The sequence below is a fragment of the Mixophyes fleayi genome, chromosome 6 (assembly GCF_038048845.1).
Source record: "Mixophyes fleayi isolate aMixFle1 chromosome 6, aMixFle1.hap1, whole genome shotgun sequence".
NCBI lineage: Eukaryota > Metazoa > Chordata > Amphibia > Anura > Limnodynastidae > Mixophyes > Mixophyes fleayi.
In genome coordinates this window covers 224,714,073-224,722,331 of record NC_134407.1, presented here as the reverse complement: position 1 = coordinate 224,722,331, position 8,259 = coordinate 224,714,073, and positions in this window count along the sequence as shown.

Genomic DNA, 8,259 nt, shown 5'->3' with positions numbered 1-8,259 from the left:
TACTCAGTGTCACTATATGAGGAGACCTCTGTATTATATATTACTGTACTCAGTGTCACTATATGAGGAGACCTCTGTATTATATATTACTGTACTCAGTGTCACTATATGAGGAGACCCCTGTGTATTATATATTACTGTACTCAGTGTCACTATATGAGGAGACCTCTGTGTATTATATATTACTGTACTCAGTGTCACTATATGAGGAGACCTCTGTATTATATATTACTGTACTCAGTGTCACTATATGAGGAGACCTCTGTATATTATATATTACTGTACTCAGTGTCACTATATGAGGAGACCCCTCTGTATTATATATTACTGTACTCAGTGTCACTATATGAGGAGACCTCTGTGTATTATATATTACTGTACTCAGTGTCACTATATGAGGAGACCTCTGTATATTATATATTACTGTACTCAGTGTCACTATATGAGGAGACCTCTGTATTATATATTACTGTACTCAGTGTCACTATATGAGGAGACCCCTGAGTATTATATATTACTGTACTCAGTGTCACTATATGAGGAGACCTCTGTATATTATATATTACTGTACTCAGTGTCACTATATGAGGAGACCCCTCTGTATTATATATTACTGTACTCAGTGTCACTATATGAGGAGACCTCTGTATATTATATATTACTGTACTCAGTGTCACTATATGAGGAGACCTCTGTATATTATATATTACTGTACTCAGTGTCACTATATGAGGAGACCTCTGTATTATATATTACTGTACTCAGTGTCACTATATGAGGAGACCCCTCTGTATTATATATTACTGTACTCAGTGTCACTATATGAGGAGACCCCTCTGTATTATATATTACTGTACTCAGTGTCACTATATGAGGAGACCCCTCTGTATTATATATTACTGTACTCAGTGTCACTATATGAGGAGACCTCTGTGTATTATATATTACTGTACTCAGTGTCACTATATGAGGAGACCTCTGTATTATATATTACTGTACTCAGTGTCACTATATGAGGAGACCTCTGTATATTATATATTACTGTACTCAGTGTCACTATATGAGGAGACCTCTGTATATTATATATTACTGTACTCAGTGTCACTATATGAGGAGACCTCTGTATTATATATTACTGTACTCAGTGTTACTATATGAGGAGACCCCTGTATATTATATATTACTGTACTTAGTGTCACTATATGAGGAGACCTCTGTACTATTATATTACTATACACAGTGTCACTATATGAGGAGACCTCTGTACTATTATATTACTATACACAGTGTCACTATATGAGGAGACCTCTGTATTATATATTACTGTACTTAGTGTCACTATATGAGGAGACCTCTGTACTATTATATTACTATACACAGTGTCACTATATGAGGATACCTCTGTACTATTATATTACTATACACAGTGTCACTATATGAGGATACCTCTGTATTATATATTACTATACACAGTGTCACTATATGAGGAGACCCCTGTACTATTATATTACTATACACAGTGTCACTATATGAGGAGACCCCTGTACTATTATATTACTATACACAGTGTCACTATATGAGTAGGCCCCTGTACTATTATATTACTATACACAGTGTCACTATATGAGGAGACCCCTGTACTATTATATTACTATACACAGTGTCACTATATGAGTAGGCCCCTGTACTATTATATTACTATACACAGTGTCACTATATGAGGAGACCCCTGTACTATTATATTACTATGCTCACTATTTGATCCTCAGATAAACCAGCTCCTTCTGCAGTGAGCAGAGTCCATGCCTTGACTGTGTATATGAGGGACTTAGGATGGACAATGACTGGAATGGGATGAGCCAGAAGATATTACGTGTCACACTGGAGATCATCTGTCTGCTGACGGGAGAGGTGAGGTATTCTGGGTAATCCCATTGTTCCTTCTGTCCGTAACTACTTACGCAGGATCTAACACAGTTTTCATTCTGTGTAGTTGGTACACTGCATTGTTGTTCAGTAGACAAAGGGTTAACGCAGTCAGATTCCAGTTTATAAACTTTGCCTACAAATTCATTTTAAAATGCCAAAGTCAAATATATTATTAGGTGACGTAATACGTCACAATTCATCTAAGGTCTCAAATTAGTTACCTCTCAGTGAATTTGAGGATTTGATTACATATAAGGAAAAGATTTTCCTTATTTCTTTGAAGGCTACAGAAGTAATTTTGCTATACAGTACAACGCTGTGTAGTGTGTTGGCATTATACAAATACTGGGTGTGACAGGATGGACCTCCTATGCCACCCTGTACGTGTTGCTGGGGACTGGCTGGGCTTGCCTTGGCACCGTCCTCTTTCTTTATCCAGAATTGCACCCCTCTACCCACAGTAGGAGGGGCCTGCTGCCACAACTAGGCTCCTTCACCGGCGTCTAGAACTGGGTAACTCGCTGCTAGTGTACCCCCTTGCAGGTACACCTGGGCTGGTACATCTGACCTCTTCTTTCAGATCAGGGAAGCTGTGGATGGTTCCCCCCCTGGTCTATCACACTGGTCAGAGCAGCAGGTAGCAGAGCGTTGGTACTGGATGCTGGGTCCCAACCTCAGAACAGCCGGATAATGGATTAGATTGGTCTAATCTGTAGGTCTCAGGAATTACAGCAGGTAAGTAGGCGTCAAAGCAGGATCTTGAAGCAGTGATTTTTTTATTAGCTCAAGTGTCCTAATAAGGACTGTTACACTAGTTTAAGGTACTAGAGATCTCCAGAAGTACAGATGGAATAATACATTACATGGTCAAACAGTGCTCCTTTTTATACAGATACCCTGGCAGGAGGTAATCCAGCCTCCTGCCCCTTTAACCAGTCCAGGATGCTTTATGCAGCCTGCACATAAACCATCCTGGAGGGGTTTAACACCTTTTTACATTGATTGTTTATCATTGATGATGTAATATTCTCCAGCATTTAACGCAATTTAACTGACAAAATTCACAGCAATCTGTGATATCCTAAATTACTTGTATCCTGAGTCTACATTGTTCAGACAGGTCCTAAGATACAGGAAGAAACACTGGACTGACCGGTAATGACCTCCTGCTGTTTTGGTCATTTCACAAGAGAAGACTGATTAATCTGCCTTCAGAAGTTACAAATTTCCTCCAACATTTCCCTATTGTATCAGAAATCAGTATATTTCTAATACAATCATATAACACAGTAATAAAGATCAGTACATATGCAAAATAAATATCTAAAAATATGTTCTTTCTATGTGATGTAGCTGCACTGGGTAATAATATTGATACAGGTTAAAAAGAGTTAATAATAGAGTAATGCTACTGAAGTTTGATACAAACAATGACAACAATGTTGAAGGAGGCTGGTAAGACCTTTCATTGTACAGACAACAACCCACACAACTGTCAGCCCCCACCAGATTCTTCCATATACATTACAGGAAGATGGACAAGCCATCATTTCACCATCCACCAGATATTGTACATTTGAGGAAAATTCAGCATCACATCCGAGTCTGATCAGCAAACAAACATCACTCCAGGAACAAGGTGATCATTTCTCTGCGAGGCCGCAAAGAACCCAGTAAGGTTTAGATTGTACCAGTCAATTCGCAACAGATCGGCTAAACCGGAACGATTGTGGTGGAACTTCTGGGGTGAACTCAATTGGAATAACAGGACATGAGCTGAAGCAATACTCTGAAGCAGGTCAATAATGAGGAATGGGGAAAAAATAATTGCTGCGAAAGGGGGTGTCACTAGTTACTAGACCAAAAGGTTCACAAACTTTTTCCAACATTTTGTATGTTGGATCAAGATGTTCATTGAAGACATGAAGAAGTTGAATTCTTTGGCTTTATCTAGAACATGTTCTTTGTGGAGGCAAATAGTTGAGGACACCGGCGTCTTGTTAACCTGAAATAGATAAATGTTGATGGATTTTGTTTCTTTGGACAAATTGTAATGTTTTCTCCCTATAATTCTCCTGCTGTAATGTACATCCTGAACATACTATTGTGCTTTCTCATTTAGTCTTGAACTTGACTTGAACTTGTTGTGATACCTCTATGTACTTAATGTTTCAGTCTTACCCTCTTTTTTTCCATCTAATCTTTAAATATTGACCTCCAAGACTCTTTCATGCTAAGACTTGTGCGTAAGATCCTCTGCCATTTATGTAGACCTTCATGGGATCTTCTCCGTTTTATTAATATAATTGTAAATATGTGATCTCCAAACTTGATACGACCTCTAAGTAGGGTCTGCCAAATGCTGCATTGTGGAAACATTACTTATCCCCTTCTACTCTTAATCCCTCTGCAGACAAGTATTCAAACTATTCTGCTGGCTTTATGTACCTCATCGCCCCATAGTCCTCCTTTTCTGTTTAAACAATCACTGTACGATAAATACAATACTCTGTCGTTGCCTGACCTCTATCATCTGCTACAGTTTTGTTACCAATCATTTTCTGTAAACTTCACCTTCTTCAATAAAAATAGATTGCACAAAAAACACTTTGACTGATAATTAATTCTCCCCAAGTGCATTGTGGTTCCTTCAGCAATATTACATTTTAGCTTCTACCTGATTGCCCATAGTCTAGTCTAGGTAAATCTTTGTATACAGGTATCCCTCCATCTGAGATCTCTAGCACCTTTTGCACTGTCACGTACAGACCAATGAAATACAATGGTCCTTCACCCAACGACATAATGTGTTTTCGGCATCTCTCTCCAATGTACATTAACTATAGCAGTAAAATATTCACATATAGAAATCTACAAGCTTCATGGCTAACACAGTATACTGGTATCTATAGAGAAAACCTAAGTTATATATGCTCCTGGAGGGAACAGTCTTCTTTGTGACCTTCATATGTAGGCAATGTATTATTTTTCAGCAGATTACATTCCCACAAAATCACATTTTATTTGCTGAGAAGCTTCAGTTCACTTACATTTACTTCACTGTGACATCAGAGCACCAAAATGATGTTTTATTTACTGATTGGATGGTCAGCAATTTGGGTAAACCGCCGTCCATTCACCTGAAGCCAGGAGTTGGGTGCTGTTCACATTCTTAATGATTATGTATCGGTCAAGAGATATTATCAGAATTTAATTTACTTTTACGCATTTGTTGAAAATGGATCCCTTTGTGATTTTAGTCGGCCATTTTGGGCAAATGAACAAATCCTATGTAATCTCCAAAACATTGGCACACCAGTATTCTTGTATTAGATTGGGTATCTTAGATACAACTATGATCCCCATTGATGTGTGTATGTGGTAGATTTGACCTGGTCGTGCAGGTGTCTATGCAAAGCATTGGCATCTGCTTGTTGGGCTTTGTATTAGGCCAAGTTAGACATCGATAGACATCATGATCATAATGTTTGTGGCCAGCATAAGCCAATCAGATATTAACTTGTCTGTAATTGCATAGTTACACTTATTCCACAAATACTGTCCACAAACGAGGACTCACACTCTGGAGAGGTAATATTGTTGCCTTCTACTAAACGTGGTCAGTCTTGTAGTGTATAGTGGCTACTGTACAGTAATACTCAGTTCAGTTGGAACTCATTAGATCGGATAGAAAGGGAATTCTGGTTTGCTGAGGTCTCCGTCAACCAGAAAGTAGATTGTGTTGGTGTCTACAAAATTGCCCAAAAATCGAATCAATTGACAATCTATCAGGCCAAGTCCTCAGATCTGCTGGAGGTTACACAAAGTAGTCTTTCTAGTAGGTGGTGCACATTAAGCTGAAGTAAAGTTAATTACTGGGACGATTTTGTAAATGTTTTTTTTATAAAATTATTAGGAATTAAGCGAGTTAGAGCAGAGAACAGTGTCCCCTTTTTGGTTGGTTTGTACAGAGAATGTATTTCTCTTTATTTGGCTTCTCTCGCTATTTAGGATGATGTTGCGGTGAGAAGGTCAGGTGACCGTGTCATCATTGAGCCTCCACCTCGTTCACTGATACGTGAGAGAGACAATGACCAGAAGATCCTGGAACTGACCAACAAGATCATTCATCTGCTGACTGGAGAGGTGACTGCTGGGAATGGGACATTATACAGTAACACCAGGGGATGTGTCTGGGTGATGTGTCCTTCATGGTGATGGTCTTTCTGTCTATAGGAGTTGGAGATCAAGGAGACATTTACACATGCGGATGTTTGTAAGGATGTGATGATGGAAACCTTCCAAGCTGTCTGCTCAGTTGGTAAGATCAGATTTATAGGAGTAATATGCCTCATTTATAATGAGGGATTATTTTCACTGTATTTCTCTATAAATTAAAGGTTAAATCTTCTGGTCAGAGAATTTGATTTCTCGGACTGTACTTATTAACAATGGGCGCTGGTATCCAGTTTTCTCAGACTCCAGTATAACAGCGCCCCCTAGTGATCAAATATTGTAAAGATCGAAGCTCAAGCAGTAACTTTTGAAGAAAGCTTCTCTCACACGCCAGAATAACGTGGTTTCACTAAGCGATCAAAATCTCTTTAGAAAAATAAATACGTTTTTTGTAATCTCATATGTTTCATCTTAACATCCCTTTAATCATTTATGTACAAAGTACTTGGTTCAGACATAGGTGAATAATAATATCCTTCCAAATAATGATAATATAAGATTGTATTTATGTATGTATTATAATTATTCCATGTGGGTGTTTACATTTATCACTGTAGTAATTTTCTTCTCTCTGTCCTTATAGGACAGTGGAAGATTAGAAGTGGTGGTGTTCTCTGTTATCAGGATGCTATGACTGCCAGAGGACACGTTTCTTGTGGCCCTTAGCTCCTGCAGCGGTGGTGTCTATTCCACTGCATTCCACGGGTTTCTATAGAGCTGGATGTGGAACCAAACCCTTACCACTCCAGAGTCTGACGTGATGTGAGTAACCTTAACAGCAGGGAAGACAGATAGCAAGGAGAGCCAAGGAAGAGACAGAACAGAGGCAGGGCCTTAAGACTGGTCACAAACAGGCCCATCTGCCCAGACGACAGGATCACTTTTCAGTTGTCCCACAAATTGAATGAGATCCAGGGCTCTCCAGGGCCAGTTGTTCAATACATCGACATGTGTATTCATCCCGAAAACCCTAGTTCTCAATGTCTGATTATGAGCACACTCACGGTGACACAGAAAATATTGTTATATGGCCCTTTTCTCTTACAATGTTCTATATTATCCTGCAGTCGTTTATGTGTGTTGTCTAGCAATTACTAGCGACAAGGTGACCTCATCCGCACATCGCAGGGAGGCCAGGCAGCATATCAGAGGACGAGGAGGGAGTGCAGTGTGCTCTCCTTCCTCTGCGGGCTCTGTAGGTGAACTGTAGAGGAAGTGTAAGAAGTATGTAGGGAAGGTCTGATGGGCATGGAAGGGACATGTGAGGGATGCTTGATGGGAATGTAATGGGCATGTCGGGAGGTCTGATTGGCATTTAAGGGGCTTGTGTGTGTGTGTGTGTGTGTGTGGGGGGGGGGGGGGGGTCTGAGAGGCATGTGACCAGGTCTGGAATGCATACGGTGAGGAATATAGAGCAATAAGCAGGTCTGAGTGGCATGTTGGGGACGTGGGGAGGTCTAAGTGGCATGTGGGGGTGTTTTGAAGTACATGTGAAATTTGATGACTTGTGGCAAGTGTGGGTCTGAGGTTATGTTGTGTAATTTTGGAGCAAGTTGGGGGCATTTTGGAATAAGTGATGTGGGCATGCCAAGGTTTTCATTCTTGAAATTAAGGGCAATGTGAAGCCCTTGAAATATATCAGGTTGCCAATCACTGTTCTAGAAAATGATAGCTAGACTTTGATTGGTTGTTAAGGGCAACACCTCCACTATTACTTTTAAGAAGTTTAAGTAAATCTATCCCTTAGAGTGTTTTCAGAGGTCAAGTTCAGTAATTTAGGAAAATGATTAGTATTTTGTGTTGAGTATTTGTTACTTTTGCTAAATCTGCTTTGATGCTTTATCTGACAGATGGATCAGACACCAGTTCAGGGTTACACGTGTCTACTTCCCCTCCAAAGTCTGCAACAAAAGACACGTCTCTTAAGAATAATCTGAGAGGTAAGCAGCAGATATCCCTCAAAGGTGGAAATGTGGAAAATGTCAGAGATAGTGATGTAGATGGTGCATCTGTGAAAGAAGAATCGGCTTTGGACCATAAAGACCTCACTAGCATTTATACCCAGGAAGATTATTCCTCTTTTAATATTAAGAA